Consider the following 16917-nt stretch of genomic DNA (forward strand, 5'->3'; position numbering starts at 1 on the left):
GGGCACATTCAGTGGAGACTCCAGAAGGGTCTGGCTTTAAAAACAAAGCTAAATGATCACTAGAATAAAGGCTACTGTAGGCCTATCCAAAAAGAGCTTAAAAGTAAGCCTTGAATGGATGGGATTGATCTGCAAGTAGCTAAAATACCTGCCAGAAAAAAAGGTGAGCATTTTTTTGTATAAATGTAACAAAATCTAGCACCCAAAAATGCAAAATTCATAATGCTCAGTATTCAATACAAAATTACCAGACATGTAAAGAAACAAGAGAGTACGACTCATAGTCTGGAGAAAAATCAATATATAGAAACAGACCCGGAAATAATAAGTGATAATATTAGCAAACACAGCTATTAAGATAGCTCTTGTAGATATGTTTTGCATGCTAAGGCTGTAAAATCAAACATGATTATAAGGGAGAGTAAACTTGAATATCTAAATCAGAACCAAAGGGAGCTTCTTGAGATAAAAATATGAATGAATATCTGAAATGAAATTTTTACCGAATGAGATTAATGGCAGATTCAACAATGCAGAAGAAAACATCAGTGAACTTGAAATTATAGTAATAAAACTACCTAGAATGAAAGAACAGATCCTCTTTGATAATATAAAGCCATCTGACATACATGCACTTGGAGGCTGGGGTGGGGTGGTGGAATGGGGGCAGAGGCAGAAACAATATTGCAAGAAATAATGGACAAAATTTTTTCCAAATTTGATAAAATTATAAACCTACAAATCCAAGAATCTCAATAAACACCAAGCAGGATAAACACAAAGAAAACTACACCAAGGAATATTATAATCAAATTACTAAACAAACAAACACACAATGAGAAAGAGAAAATCTTCAAATCAGCCAGAAAAAAAAGCATATCGCATTCATAGGAACAAAGATAAGAATGATGTCAGACTTGTCATCAGAATCTATGCAAATCAGAAGACAATCCATACATCTTGAAAGTACCAAAGGAAAAAACACTTGTCAACCTAGAGTTCTATAACCAACAATAATATTTTTCAAAAATGAAGGTGAAATAATCACATTTTTAGATCAACAAAAGCTGAGAGAACTCATCGCCAGCAGACTTTCATTAAAAGAAATGCTAAAGGAATTTCTTTAGGCAGAAAGAAAGTGCCTTTAAATAGAAACTTCTATTTACAAAAATGAGAAAAAGAATGCTTGAAAGGAGCAATATATGAGTAACATAAACATATTTTATCATTTTTAATTTTTAAAATATAATAGACGTTTTAAAGCAAAAAATAAATAATAATGTATTGCAAGGTTGGTAACGTATTATAAAAGTAAAAGATATGACAACAGCACAAAGAATGAGAGGGTGCAAATGGAAGTATATTGTTGTAAGGTTCATATATATTATTCAGATAGTGGTACACTATTTGAAGGTGGACTGGGTTAAGTTAAATATGCATATCGTAAATCCTAGAGTAAACACTACAAATAACAAATAAATGATGGTTTTGAACTATGGAGAGTCAAACTTGGAGAACTGAGCATAAAGTTGCAACTATAAGCCATGGAGTAGGAAGAATACAGGATATGACATTAGAGCAGTTTCTCACTGCACAGGAAGCCTCTAAGATCCTTTCCTGGACTGGGGGAGGAGGGGCTGGCTAAAACAGAGAAAGATGAACACGAAAGCATGGGGCCTGATTCCTGCCTACCCTGAATCCTCATTCTCCAAAGAAGATGCTTAGAAACACCCAGATAGATTTGGGGATCTGAAAACAGAAGTGACTTAATGTCTTATATCCCACCCTAGGCAGCTGGGTCGGGCAGTCTCTCAGTGCCCATGCCAATATAAGGCAGCCAATATTAGGGTAGAAATGACAGCCACATGGCATTTTAATTCAGAGAGGATCTGAGATAACACTACCGCCCTACCACCCTCATCCCCCACCTCCAGTCTCCCTTTGCATCACTGAGGCTGGAGATACCTCCATTGAGTCCAGAAGTGTCCAGAGGGAGATTCACAGTCCAGATACACATCCCCAAGACAGGACAATACCTAAACGTCCCGAGAACCCAAAGAGAAGGGAAAGAGAAAGGGTAGGGAGAGCAATTTGACTTTAGTTGATATTTACCCAGAAGATCCTAAGATTTCAACCAGAAGGGACTGAGTTACCATTAGTAGAAATGTGGACTCCTGATCTAAGTTAAGTTCCATTATGGGAAGTTAAAAACAACAACAAATGAATTTTGGAGTTGTGACTGTGCATTTTGAAACCCTCTCTATATCCTCTCTAAATTAGTTGCAAACGGGAAGGTTGGGGCACACTGAGCTATAAGGAGAACAATGAAGCAGGTATCAAAATAACCCGCCCAGGGTCTGGGGCCAATCTCTGGAGGATTCACGCCACATTTTCCACCACCATCCTGCCCTCCCTTTCCCTACCTCCCAATACACGGACATAATTTTCTCAAGAACGAGCCTTTTTCCCTAAGTCATTCTGAGGACAGCCCAGTTCCCAAGTCTTTTGTTTATAGACACACAGACACTGCTATGAACAAAACTCCTTATGTCACGTCTTGGAAGGGAGGAATTACTGTCAGTGCTTTTCATTCTAACTAGGCTAGTGAATTTGGGTTCTCAAAATGCGTCTATTACAATTCTCTCTATTCTTGCTCCAGAAAAAAAATTAGGCTCAATAACTAAAACATGCTCTAAATTTCGCTTTGTTCTAAATTCAAAAGACAAATTGACAGAGTTAAGCACTCCCTCCTCTGCTCAAAGAATAGACATTTCCATCAGGAAACTTACTGTGTTGTACTGTAATTGCTTAAGGAGCCATCTGTGGTAGATTTAATTATGCTTCCAAAACTGCTCGTCTCTGAACCTATTCATAGAGACGACCCCTCCCCGGAGGCCTCCCTGGTGACCTTTTTGGTGAAAAAAACTATTTCCTGCCTTAAATAATGTCAGGCTTTGCCATGTGACTTGCGTTAGCCAATTAAATACAGAGCAGACAGGAGCTATGCCATGTCCAAGCAGAAGCTCCAAGGGCCATCACATGTCCCACTATTATTTTTTCCCCTTTGCCATGACAGCAGCCCAGATTCCAGAATAAAGAAGACACGTAAGTGAAAAGCAAACGTTTGCTTCCGCAAAGCACCAACATTTGGGGGGATGTTTGTTACTGGAGCGTAGCCTACTGAATGCTGACTGTTACACAGTCTGTGGGCTGAAAGGCGACTCCCTTGAAGGCAAGACTGGAATTTTGTTCACCAAATTTTAGCAAATAAAAGCCACTCAGGGAACATTTGTCGAATGAATAAAAACAGTTGGTTTGAGAGTACAGATTCTAGACCCAGCTGGCTTGGGTCTCAATCCTGCCTGCCCCTTGACTAGCTGTAATGATAATAATGATAAGAATTACAGTTTATTGGGTGCCTAGCCTATGTCAGGGGCTTTCTAAACCTTTGTGAACAGTGATGAGCCATTAATAATATGGGTTCCCAGGCCAGAAGCCCGAGTTCATACCCAGCACTGACATTTACCAACTGGCTGAACTTGAGCGAGTCACTGTACATCTCCCAATGTCTGGCACATTGTAAGTTCTCAAAAAATGTTATTATTGTTATTACTGTATTGTTAAAGATCTATTCGAGGTGAGGAATCTGAAGCTCAGACAGGTTTACCCAGCAGAGATGAGACCCAAGGCCATGACTCTCCAATGCCTGTTGTCACAATCTTGCCACAATACCACACTTCCAACCCAGCATGGTGTCTACTTAGAGACAATGCCACAAATAGGATGTTATGCCACCAACACCAGCTAAGTGGGGCAAAACAGAAGTGAGGGCAGGGAACACATCTGGATTTTTTTTTGACAAATGTAAAACAAGCAGATGGCAGAGGGCCCAGCACACAGCAAACACTGCATGTTCTGAAAATGGCTAGGGCTTGAAGCCGCTCACTGATGCTTCCCCACCTACATTTCTTGAGCGTCTTCTCTCCACCTCATGGTTCCTTCACTGATAATAATAATAACTATTATTAATAATATTATAGCAAACATCTATGGAGGACTCTCTATTTGGCAGGCATTATACCAGAGGTTGGACAGGCATTATCTCATTTAATCACCCCAACAAGTCTATTGAATTCAGTGCCATTATCATTGTCCCTATTTTACAAATGAAAAAACTCAGATTGTGACTCACCCAAGATTATGTGTCTAGTCAGTGAGGGAGGCAGGATTCACACCTAGGCAGAGCCCATGCACGTAATTCCTACATTACACCACCTCCACTCTGCACACCACTTCTGCTTCATCCCACTCCCGCTGCGCTTTTTTGGGCTGACCTACCTGCCTGTCTGCTCCCCACCTCCTATCACTCCATTTTCCTTTAGGACATAGCTTAGCAGCCTGCACTGACATATTTCCAGCTGGGGTACCACACAGAGAAATCCCAGGACTACAGAGTGTCAGACTGACCATGGGGTGTCACCCGGTCATCTCCCTGCAGTTTAACAGGCGAAGAAACTGAAGCCAGGAAAGATTATTCAGCTTCCTGAAGATGCTGTGGAGTCGGTTTGAGAGTGTGAATGCTGAAGCCAGTCTGCCCAGATCTCAGTCCTGTCTGTCCCCCCAACCAGCTGTATAACCTTGGGGGAGTTACTTAACCCCTCAGTTTTCCCATCTGTGAATGGGGAATAGTAATAGTAACAACTTCTTAGAGTTGTCTGCGAATTAAATGTCAGTTCGCATAAAGCACGTGACACAGTAACTGTCACACGCTAAGTACGTAAAAAGCATTAAGTATTATGATTATTCTTCCACAGTTTGTACCTCGTCTTTAACTTGCTGATATGAACTAGTCGCTACGTTTCTAATTGAGGGCGACTGTTAACTCCTTATGATATAAATAAGCCAAGATGCTCTCTGCATATTGGCCCAGGTTGTTTATTTCTTCACTGCTGGCTGAGACCCATTAGCTCAAAACCCAGCAGGTGCCAAACTCAAATTTTTACACATCCGATTGTTTTAAATAAAGCCCAAATGAGCAGATTTTTAGCTCTTTAGAGCCTGTCTGCTTTGCATACCCCACATCTGCTGACCATGGATAAGATAAGCCCTGGGACGTAAAGACCCCAAGCCATGCTGCCCTCTGACCAGAGACTCCCCACTGTGCTGCTGCGTGACCGCCGTCACCTGGAGGCATACGTCCCCTCTAGGGTCCCTCTCTCCCCCGGGAGTTCCCTTACCCTCCTCCCCTTCTGAGTATGGACCCCCTGTGCTTCTGGACATCCTGCCGCGAGGGACTTCCCTGCACACACCCCTGTCGAGGCTGCACCCAATAAAGCCCGTGTGCGCTACTGCCACCTGGTGGGCACATCTTTTTCCTCCATGAACCCCTACGTTACCCACACGTGGATTCACTTTGGATCCCCAGTTATGACTAGTCCGCTGCTTCACACACAAGGAAAGCTGAACAGCTGCAAGCCCAGTAATCGGAAGCAATGACGGCAGGCAGGAAGGTCCTCCTCCCTGCGTTAATTGTGGACCTAAACTTCCAGGCAGGGCACCCTGTGTTTCTAGGCTTGTGTACTGGGCACTTTATGTATTTGTCTGGTTAGCATCGATTTCCACCTTCTTCTAATAAAAGAAACTCTCTTTCCCTTTTGTGGAAACAGCCAACCCCACTTGCGGTTGATGTAGGGCTGGTTCCGCTCCCCGGTCCTGGAGGTGGGCGCATGTCCAGCCCTGGCCCACTCAAGTATTTCATCTCCCTGGCAACCGTGGTGGTTGGTTCAGGAGAGGGCACGTGACCCAAACGTGGCCAAGAAGATTTGACCCCAGGATCATTTGATAGAACTATTAAGAAAGAGCCCCTACGTTTCAGTTGGGATTGCTAAACTGGTAGAAATGAGCAGCTGGTGGTGTTTGTAGCCATCATTTGAGGGGCCCCCACCTGAGAACAAAACCAACCGAGTGAAGTAAACCATTGACAGACAGGGAAGGAGATTCTTGACTGCGTCCCTGCAGCGCTGAGATTCAGCCGCAGCCTTCTCAGTCAGTGAATCAGTAAATCCCCTTATTTTCATGAGACCGTCTGGGCTGGCTCCCGTTATTTGCAATCAAGAAGTCCTGATTACTCTAAAGAAGCCTGCACTTTTTCTTCATTGCAAAAGTTATTTGGGTGATTATTTCTTTAATGTCTACCTCCCTCTGTGGAAGATTAAAGATGATCTTAAATTTTGTGCCACTCCTCCTGTTGAGAGAGTATAAATCCCTTCCCATGAGTCTGGCTGGCTTCAGTGACATGATTGACCGATAGTAAGGGGCAGGAGTGACATGCTGGGATTTCTAAGCCTACGTTGTCAGAGGGCTTGCAAAGTCTGCTCATGATCTTGGAACGCTTGCTCTAGGAGAAGCCAGCTGCTATATAAGGAGGCTCACTACCCTGAGGCCACCAAGCTTTGAGGAAACCTATATGCATAGACTGCACAGGGAGAGACACCCAGCCAGCCTCCGCTGTGCCAGCCAGCCATCCAGCCCAGGGTCCAGACATGTGAGTGAAGACGCCACCTTGAACATTCCAATCCCAGGAGATGCTATGTAGGGAAGAACCAAGGAATCTAGCCATCCACCATAACTGAAGCCCTAGACACATGATCCCAGCCATGTCCACCATTTCAGTACCCCAGATGAGACCCCAGTCACTCTGGAGCCCAGCTCCCCTTTTCCTAGCTCAAAAACTGTGAGCATAGTAGGGTGTTGATGTACACCACTCAGTTTGGGGATGGTTGTTATGCAGTGATAGATAACCACAATACCCTCACTATGTTGTAAGTTACACAAGGCCAGCAACAGTGTTATTTCAGTTCATCACTATATCCTCAGATCTAAGCACAGCAACTGGCACATAGCAGTACTTGAACAAATAAACATTTGTCCAAAAGGGAAGAAAAAAGAATGGATAAGTGAAGAAAAAGCCAACTTCATTCCACTTTGTCTACCCTGCCACCCCATCGCCCGGGAATAAGGTGTTATGTACATTCCTCTCCATTTGGCCTATAAAAATCTCAGCCAAATAACACTGTTGTTAAAATGTACGAGGGATCACAGAATGAAGAGCCATATATATGCTTTCTTACCTACCTAAGTTTGGGAAATCGAGTCATAAAAACCAGTTTATTTGGTTGGTGGTTCTGAATGTGAAATGATGTTAAATCTATTTCCTGTTATTTTGGTCTACAAATTTGAAGAAACATTTATTTCTATAGCAGGCTTATGGATATGAAATACTCATTTGAATTGAACCGTACATTAATGAGTATTTATTTAGGTTTCAGATCAGGATGGCACATTCATGGGTTGGCAGAAGAAAAAGAACAACAAGTTTCAACATTTTGTGTCATTAGCAAAAATAGAAGGTACACAGAAAATTTCTTAATGCTTTCAGAAGAGGAATAACAGCTTACCAGACTGTGCCTCTGTTTTTATAGATCAGATGAAGTATAGAACAGGAAAAAATAATAACATGACCCTAAGCACTCATTCTATGCAGCCGAGTCCAGCTATCACTGAGATGGGCCATTGGACATTTTTATAGAAAAATATACCAAATGAATCACGTCATGGAGCACAGCCTTGCCACAAGAAGCGTCCCAGATTTTATGTCCTTGTCATTTATACGGTCCATAGATATGAACTAATGATCAAATTTATCCCGCCATGTTCAACTTTTGCTTTTCACGTATCTCAAATTCTATGATGTATTTTGCATTAAAATGCTCACAAGTTTCCAGTTCTTGCTTTAATACGGTCTCGTTAAATAAATGAAGCCTAAATAATTCAGGTATATTTTTTTCCCCCGTTGTTGTAATAAAACTCATTCTGCAAGTCAAAAGTTGATGCTGGCGGCAAGGATGTGGAGAAACTGAAACCCTCGTACATCGCTGGTGGTAGTGCAAAATGCTGCAGCCACCGCGGAAAACAGTTTGGCAGTTCCTCAAAAAGTTAAACATAGAGTTTCCCTACGAAACGGCAATTCTACTCTTAGGTATATCACCAAAAGAATTGAAAACGAGCATTCAAGCAAACACTTGACCATGAATGTTCACAGCAGCACTGGTCATAATAGCCAAAGGTGGAAACAACCCAAATGTCCATCAGCCGATAATGTCCATCAATGAATAAACAAAATGTGGTATATCCATACAATGGAATATTATTTGGCCATAAAAAGAATTTTCTCATCCATGCTACAACATGGATGAATCTCGAAAACATGCTAAATGAAAGAAACCAGTCACAAAAGGCTACATATTGTATGATTCCATTGTACGAAATGTCCAGAAGAGGCAAATCCACAGAGACAGAAAGCAGATTAGTGGTTGCTGGGGACCGTGGAGGGGGCAGGAGTGACCGCTTAATAGGTATGGGATTTCCTTTCGCTGTGGTGAAAATATTCCGGCACAAGATAGCAGAGATGGTTACACAACATTGTAAATGTACTAAATTCCACTAAATTGTATACTTTAGAAAGATTAAATGGTAAATTTTCTGCTCTGTATATTTTACATAAAAAAAAAAGCTAAGGTGATCAGCTCCAGATCACAGACCTAAAAAAAAAATTGGCACTGGAACATCCTCCCGGAATCAGACAACTGAGTGGACCCTGGCAGGTGAGGATGACACTGTTGACCCTCCAACTGGGGTTTGTCTTGTGGCGAAATACGGACAGGCCCCGATATGTGACTTTGGCACCAACAAGAGAGACACAAGTTACCTACCTGCTCAGGTTTAAAAGTCAGCAACAAAATTAACCCCTAGAACCAAGGACTCGACATGCTGATAAAGAATGTGCCACCAACTTCTTTAAACGGACAGACTTGCAAGAGATGCAGAGTTACGTGGTGGGTGCTGAGAAATGCACGTGGATTTAGATGCCGAGCAATAATGCAGCAGAGGTGACAGCACAGGCCAAGATAAAGGCAATGACAAGGTGTACAATGGCGTGGAGGACGCCCAGGCAAGGGGGTGACACAATCAGGCTCTGATCCAGCCTGTCGGGCTTGAGGGCTAATGACCACAAGGCCAGGGGGAGCTGGAGTGAGGCCTGAGGCGGGGGATGTGGTTCAGGGCACATCATGGAAGATAAACGTGGCCCAAGACGTAGAAACCCAAACCCGTGGCCAGAGAGAAGCCTGGGGGTGGTCCGGCCTGCCTCCCGTTGAAGTGGGTAGACCTTTTAAGAGGCATGAGTTTTGAAGCCAGACATCCTGAGTTCGTAATCCTGCCTCCGTCTGTTACAAGCTGTGTAAACTTGGGGAAGTGACTTCACCTCTCTGGGCATCACTTTTCTCATCTGTCATGTGGCGATAAAGCCATGTCTCCTTCACATCAATGAAGCTTAAAGTAATTAATGCAAATTAAGCACTTAGAACAGTACCTGGCCTAGAGTCAGTATTCTATGATAGTACTCAGCTATCATCACCTTGATTATTACCATGGCCGCAGCCTAATTCCCATGACCTGGGGCAGGCCTAGTCCTGACCTGACCCTCAGAGTCTACCCTGCCCCAGAGGGCAGCTCTTGGGGATCGATGTCCCCGGTAGCATTGGAGGCTCGTGGGGAGCCAACCCCCTGCCCATTCTCACAGCCTGTGTGTTCCCAGCCCACCAGGGAACCCTTTCCTTTCACTCCCATCCGACTGGGCCCGACCAGCACTGTCCGGGGGCCTGAAATAGGGGCTGAGGCATGGAGTGAGGTTGGTGCCTGGACGGAGAGCTTGGAAACTCTGCTGAGTGGAAGGCCATCTTCAAGAGTGCCGTCTGGATGTCAGAAAGGCGGCTGGAGAGGCAGAGAGAGAGAAGGACATGGCATGGACCCGGAGAGCAGCGGCAAGGCCTGCCACCTGTCTGGTCCTTGGTTTCAGTGCATCCTGAGACCAAGCTGCCTCCAGCCCTGACCCCTCGCAATGCTTCCCTCCTTGTCCTCAAGCTGGTTGAATTGGTGTCTGTACCAGGAGAGCCCTGCTTAATATGAGTCCTGCATCTGAAGTGTTCGATGCTACTTACACCATTCGCCTTTATTTCTCGAGGTGTCCAGACTACACAGGAACTACGCTGTTTTCTTAAGCTGGTGTTTCCACGCCTCACTCAGAGGAAGGTGGGGGTAACAACAAAAACACCACCACCACCACCAGTAATGGCCACTGCTGTTTATCAATGTCAACCGCTGGGCCGGGCACTTTGCACGCATCTTTGCATTTTGTGTTCATACAACTCATGCCTTAGGTACTATTGGCTCCATCCTACTGCTAGGGAAATTGAGACTCAACAGTATTAGTCACTTGGCCATGGCCATCCAACCGCGTACTGTGAAAGGCTCCATGATCCTCTGGTTCTCCCCGCTGGACTGAACAGACTTCTAGCCGGGTCAAAGGATGCAGCCATCCGTGCTACACTAAATCTATGAAGTGCAGGCCCTAAGATCTCAACAGCTTGGTATTAAAGCAACACAGTCCCACGGCCTGTAACCGATATCGTCTCCATCCACTGCTGCAGTGAGAAAGCCGCATGCCTGCCAACCCTGCCCATGGCCTTCAGAGTCAGCACAAAAGGCTACCTCCCCCGGAGCACGGCCATGAGCACTCTCACGCAACCCAACAGCAGACAAGAATCAATTTACACAAAGATAATAGGTGCTTTTGCTTTCGATGTCTCCCTCCTCCGCGGGTCCACACGGAGCTCAAGAACTCTCTCTCACCTAGTGGTCACACCTAGACGGACTCTGACTGTGCCTTGTTCGCTGGCATTCAAAAAATGCTTCCCTTCTCTTTATGTGCAGCCTCCCAGTGTCACCAAAGGCAAATCTACTTCGACCTAATAGGACCTGCCAGGGAATAAATCACAATAAGGTTGCCCTGTGAGAAATGGATTATGACAAAATCATGTAGCCAGAAGACTTGCCTGGGCATAATGCACGGATTTTCATTTGAATGTCACAGTCCAGGCAAATTTGCAAGGAGACAATGGGCTTTGGCCCAAGGAGGAGGAAATAGAGCCAAGGACATGTCAACCTTCTGGTGACAGAAGATTGAATATCCTAGCTGTGGTCCTGACGGAACGTGCTCCCCGTTGGTGGGAGGCTAACTTCACTCCTGGAACCAATTAATTTCCTGAAAAGGAGCTGAGAGGCCATCCTTGTTTGATGGTTCAGTGCAGCTCATATCTGATAGGCACCCTAGGGCGGGTTTTGGGGCTCACACTTTTGGCTGGCCCATTCCTCTCTTGCCCCGATTCCAGCCTGGATCTCAACCCCAAGACCTTTCAACTCTTCACTCCCTTATTTCTCTAAATTCCATTTTCCAGACTTACCCAGATTGCACCTTTGTATTTAGTGCAAGAGCTTAGCCTCATGTTTCACATCCCCCTGCCGGTCCCCAGGGCCGGGATGGAAACGACTCATATTCCCTGCCCCAGTGCCCTTACAGGGCCTAGACAGATGGAGAGGAGCCCATTTCTATGATAAAACAAGGAAATATAGAATGGAGAGCAAAACTCACGTGAAACGGTAAGACAAACACAACATTTCCAAGAAGGTTCCTGCTCTGTCCTCTGACTTTTTGGGGTCTCAGACTCCTTTCCTCTCCATTGGCTGTATTTGATGGCAACGTTTTGGAATCTTGGAGATTTTAACCTCAAGTCCTGGAGGACCCTGGCCATTTCACACAGCTGACGGTGGGCTGCGGCCCTTTGGTCCCTCACACAGAATTTGCAACTTACTCTTCACTTTTCATTGAATCCATAAAAGATTTTTTTTTAAAGCCTAAATTAAATCGAAAAACTGAACATGCTCCCAAGTATGTAAAACTAGAAATAAACATAAGTGAATAAAACCAGAGGACCTGCTTTTAATAATAGATAATATCTGCAATTAGCATGTCAAGTGTACCTAAATAAGTATAAGTATTACCAAAATGCTGGCGAGCGCTTAAAAAGTTAAACTCTGCTGTAATTCAAATATAGTCCAAATTTATTTACCAAACACTTTATAATAATAATGACTCTTATTTACTCATAGCAACACTAATAACAGACCAACTCCTGTCACAATAAAGACAACAACAGCTCTTGCTCATGGAGCGCTTGCTGAGTTCTAGGATCCATGCTTATTTCGTGCAATGCAATCATTCTTACAAAAACCTGGTGGGGGTGGTCTGATGACCTGCATTTTGCAGCTGAGGACCTTGAGGACGGAGAAGTGACTCACCCGAGGTCATGTAGGGATGATGGGCAGAACCGGCATTCAAGCCCATTTGGCCCAACTCCAAGGCCCTGGGCCAGCATCTGAAAGCCTCTCCCAAATGCCCTTGTCTCAAATTTTGAAGTGAGGTGCACCCTGTGATTATTTGTCCTTTGGGATGCTAAGTACCCCCTTTCTGGGCTTATCCACACTCCACACTGATGTCAGCTCTCTGTACCCTTGTGAGAGTACCTGCTGGAAGGTGCTCAATGCCCTACAACAGGACACCAGTCACCATCTGTGAAGACCTTGTGTGGCCATCTCATGACGCTGCCCTTTGAGCACTGGCTCTCTGCCCGGCCCACCTGGAGACCCTGTTGCGAGTTTTCCCCGAAGACGTCAAGCTATGAACAGTGGGGTCAACCCTAAGATTCCAGACAGCTACAAGGAGGAGGACAAGAGGAACCCCTGCAAGTCTGAGGATGTGGGTGACAACACACTGTTAGCTTCTTTTCAGAAAGAATCCAAAGAGAAACCGCCCTCAGCGGCTTCCTTTGCTTTGGGAGGCAGTCCAGCTTCAATCTGACATGAAGGGGCCGTGAGGTTTTAGTATGCAAGGCCGGACACCGCGGTGTGGAGCTCAAGGACACAATCTGCATGCAAATGCGATTTAGAAACTCCCGGGGACCCAGGGGAGCTGCGGACAGGAGGCTCCTGCCAACAGTCCTGCCGAGGCACAGAGTGCAGACCGGAGACTGGGAGAAGCTGACCCCCTGTTAAGTAGGTCCTTGCGATGCGATGCCTGCCTTTCCCGGGGAGACATGGCCCTGGGCGGGGTCCCAAGCAGAGCATGACGAGGGGATGAGGGTCCCCGAGAGACACAAGCCTCCCAATGTCCCAAAGTGGAAGAAAGTTTTAAAACCGAGAGACACATTCCGGGACTGTCAGAAGTACATAAAACTAGCCATGTAAACGCGAGACTTAATTCCTGGTCCTTGTGTTCAGTGACAAATTGAAAATTACACAGACATCATCAAGACAGAAAATTTTTAAAAGAAACGACTATGATCTTTTTGCCGTAACTTCACTAGCGATTATCATTCAATTGAACCATCTCACAGAAAAACCAATATCACGGAAAAAGAATGCACAGCCTCCTCGTCAATATTTTCTATCAGCCAGAGCTCCTCCCGAAAAGTCAATAGTCCCCATGGTGAGTCTTTATTTTCAGAGGGAGCTCCTGGCCCCTGGAGGGCAGGCTGTGGCGGCGAAAGAGCCAGCACCGTCTACGTCCAGCTGGTGGCACGGATTCTGACACCACGTGCTTCCAGCACACTTCCCTCTTCCCACAAACCCTTTGACTGTCACAGAGCAGCCTCGCTAAGAGCCAAGCAGAGGTCAGTCTAGCAACAAGCCAACTAATCAACAAACATTTATTCAGTTTCTCTGCTGCACTGAGCTGCGGGCCAAGTTTCAAAAACTGTAAGCACCAATCTCACCCTCGAGAACTTGGAACCCTCCTCAGGGGTCAGGCTAAGACTCTCACAGGCAGGGGCTGTGTGGGAGACAGGGGTGGAAATTTCCAAAAAGAATTTTTTAATCACTTTAAAGCAAAAGAAAACCGTTAATGAGGTTCCCCCTTCTCCCAACAGAAGGTGCAATGCACGGCCCCATGGCCCCCTGGGAAAATAAGAAGTGTGAACCAAATAAAGGCAGGAGTTTCGAGAGCCTGAGCTCTTTTATTTGAGTCTTAGAAATTGTTCGTTCTTGGCTAGCAGCAAAGTTTTATCAAATGAAATCTTGTTCTTAATTTTAATTACCACCTGTGCTATTTCATTACCTGTGGTCTGTTAATATTTTAAATGCATTTTGTTTTACTGTCTCCTCATCTGTATCCTTAAGTTAAGCAGGAAACCACTTTGAATCCTAAATAAATTATTTTTAGCATAGGAAGGCTTATACATTTATGGAAGGGGTGAAGAAACCAGTTAGCGTAGAGACATGGTTTTTTTTTCAGAAAAATTTGTTTTGTTTGAAAAACTCTACACATTTAGTTACTCAGTCAACAAACATGGTAGCGTTGGGGTTATAGGCCACGCTTTGGGATTTCAAATTATGGTTCTTCTGTTTGCTAACTACAGGCTTTGGGCATGTCAGCAAGTCTCTCTGAGCCTCAGTTTCCTCATCTGTAAAGTGGAGACAATAATAGTGCCTACCTCAAAAGGTTGTTGTGAGGACTAAATCAACTGCTACACATAAAGAGCTTACGACAGTGCTTATAACCAAGTACCACGCCAGGTACTTGGTGAGCTTAGTGTGTTTTTATTGCTACTGCTACTTCTACGACAATGAGGGGGATGATAATGACTACTACTGTGTTAGTTTTTGCTTTTGAGGAAGATTAGCCCTGAGCTAACATCTGCTGCCAATCCTCCTCTTTTTGCTGAGGAAGACTGGCCCTGAGCTAACATCCATGCCCATCTTCTTCTACATTATATGTGGGACGCCTGCCACAGCATGGCGTGCTAAGCGGTGCCATGTCCACACCCGGGATCCGAACCAGTGAACCCTGGGCCGCCAAAGCAGAATGTGCAAATTTAAGCACTGCATCACCAGGCCGGCCCCACCTGCCTCTATTTTGTATGTGGGAAACCTCCACAGCACGGCTCGATGAGCAGTATGTAGGTCCTCACTGGCAAATCCAGGGCCACTGAAGTGGATTGCCCAAACTTAATTGCTATGCCACTGGGCCAGCCCCCTACTGTGTTATTTTTGAAATTCCAAATCATTATCCAATGGACCTGATAAGACCTCTTCTGCCCTCGTCGAGCTTGCCATGTAAGGGGAGACTGACAGTGGACAAGCAATTCTGAGTGTGAGGAGTTCCGTGCATCAGAATACAGGACCCCACGGGGATGGCAGACACACCCATGTGCAAGCCAGAAATGAGACATCCTACGGCCTTGCACAGGTGATTTTTTATTACCTACCATGATGCTTTACTCATGCGTCTGCGCCCTTCCACGGTGCCAAGAAACCCAAAACGAGCATGAAGCTCACTTAATTTTTATTTTGAAAATATTTCTTTAATAAACCTGTTTTAGGCTTTTAGTTACAGACAGAGGGTCGAGCCATGGATTTACCTCCTCACTCTCCCAACATCCAGTTAAAAGGACAGTAAATATATATATTTAAAAACAAACAGACAAATCCACAAGACAAAGGAAAAGGAGAAAAGATTACAAAAACAAAATTTTAGAAGCTTGAAGCAGAGGGACAGACTTGAAAAACCAGAACCCTAAGCCAGGAGAGGAGAAAGCCAAGAAGCATCCGATGCTCTGGGAGTCGGAGGGAACTCAGGGCTGAGAAGAGGAAGACTAACTCGAGTTTGGACCCCTCCCCACGTCTACGCAGCTGGGTGACTGTACCTCCCGCACAGGGGCTGAATCCTGGAGGCTTACTCTCCAAAAAGGATCACACAGTGAGTCTCTGGAAAGGGGGCACCAGGCACGATAGAAGGCAGGGGCACCATATTGAAAATAAGAGGACTAAGTAAAAGTGGGCTGATGTGTCAAAGGTTGAAACTCCCAGCTTTCCTCCCTGCCCAACTCTGAGGAGGAGGATGAGGATGAGGATACCATCTAACATCTGCTCAGTGTTTATTTTGCACCAGGAACTGTTCTAAGTGCTTTATGTATCTTAACTCATTTAATCCTCACAACAATGCTATTGCTAGGCAGAGTTAGATTCTGCTGATAGTCTCCATTTTACATATGAGGAAATTGAGGCACAGAAAGGGTAAGTTACTTTCCCAAGATCACACAGTTAGTAAGTGGTTGAGTCAGGGTTTGAATTCAGGCCAATAGCAGACAGGATAATTTTACCTAAGGCGTGAGACTGACAATTCTCCTGGGTAATGAACCAGCCCAATAGACATGGCTGGAGATACTGACGTTATGGATTCTCCAATGACACAGATTATCTTATAAAGAGGCCCACAGTCAACAAGCCGCCTGTATGTGCTTAGAACTTCTGATGAGCCATTTAGTATCTCCTCTGAAATATGAACAGGCAGTAAAGAATCACCAGATATGTAAGAAAAAACTTCAGTGAGACAGAGAGAGAGACAGAGACAGAGAGAAAGAATGAAAGAAAGAGAGGGGAAAAAAAGAAAAAAGGAAGGAAAAGGAAGGCAGGGAGAAAGAAGCAAAGAGAAAAGAGAAGAGAAAGGAGGGAGGGAAGGAGGAAGAAAAAAGGAAGGAAGGAAAATGGAGGAAATAGATTTTGTAGGGAGACAAAAACTTTTTAAAACTCCCCTAATATCCACAGAAGGCATATTATCATGAAATTTCAGACGTTAGAAACAAGCCATCAAAGAGGGAGAAAAAAGAGAAAAGAAAAAATTGCTTCCTGTATTAGTTATCTATTGCTGCATAACAAATTAATCCTAAACTTTGCAGCATTAAACAACAAACGTTTATTTTCTCACACAGTTTCTGACGGTCACGAGTCTGGGAGTGGCTTAGCTGAGCGCTTCAGGCTCAGGGTTTCTCTGAAATTGTGGTCAGGCTGTAGGTTGGTGTTGATGAAATACCTAGTGTGTTTGAAATTATTAAAAGACTTCAGACAAGGGGAAGAGTTTGGAGACGAATTGTTGTTAGAATCAAAGAAAACTAAACAAAAAAATAC

The sequence above is a fragment of the Equus quagga genome, chromosome 5 (genome assembly GCF_021613505.1).
Source record: "Equus quagga isolate Etosha38 chromosome 5, UCLA_HA_Equagga_1.0, whole genome shotgun sequence".
Classification (NCBI taxonomy): Eukaryota; Metazoa; Chordata; class Mammalia; order Perissodactyla; family Equidae; genus Equus; species Equus quagga.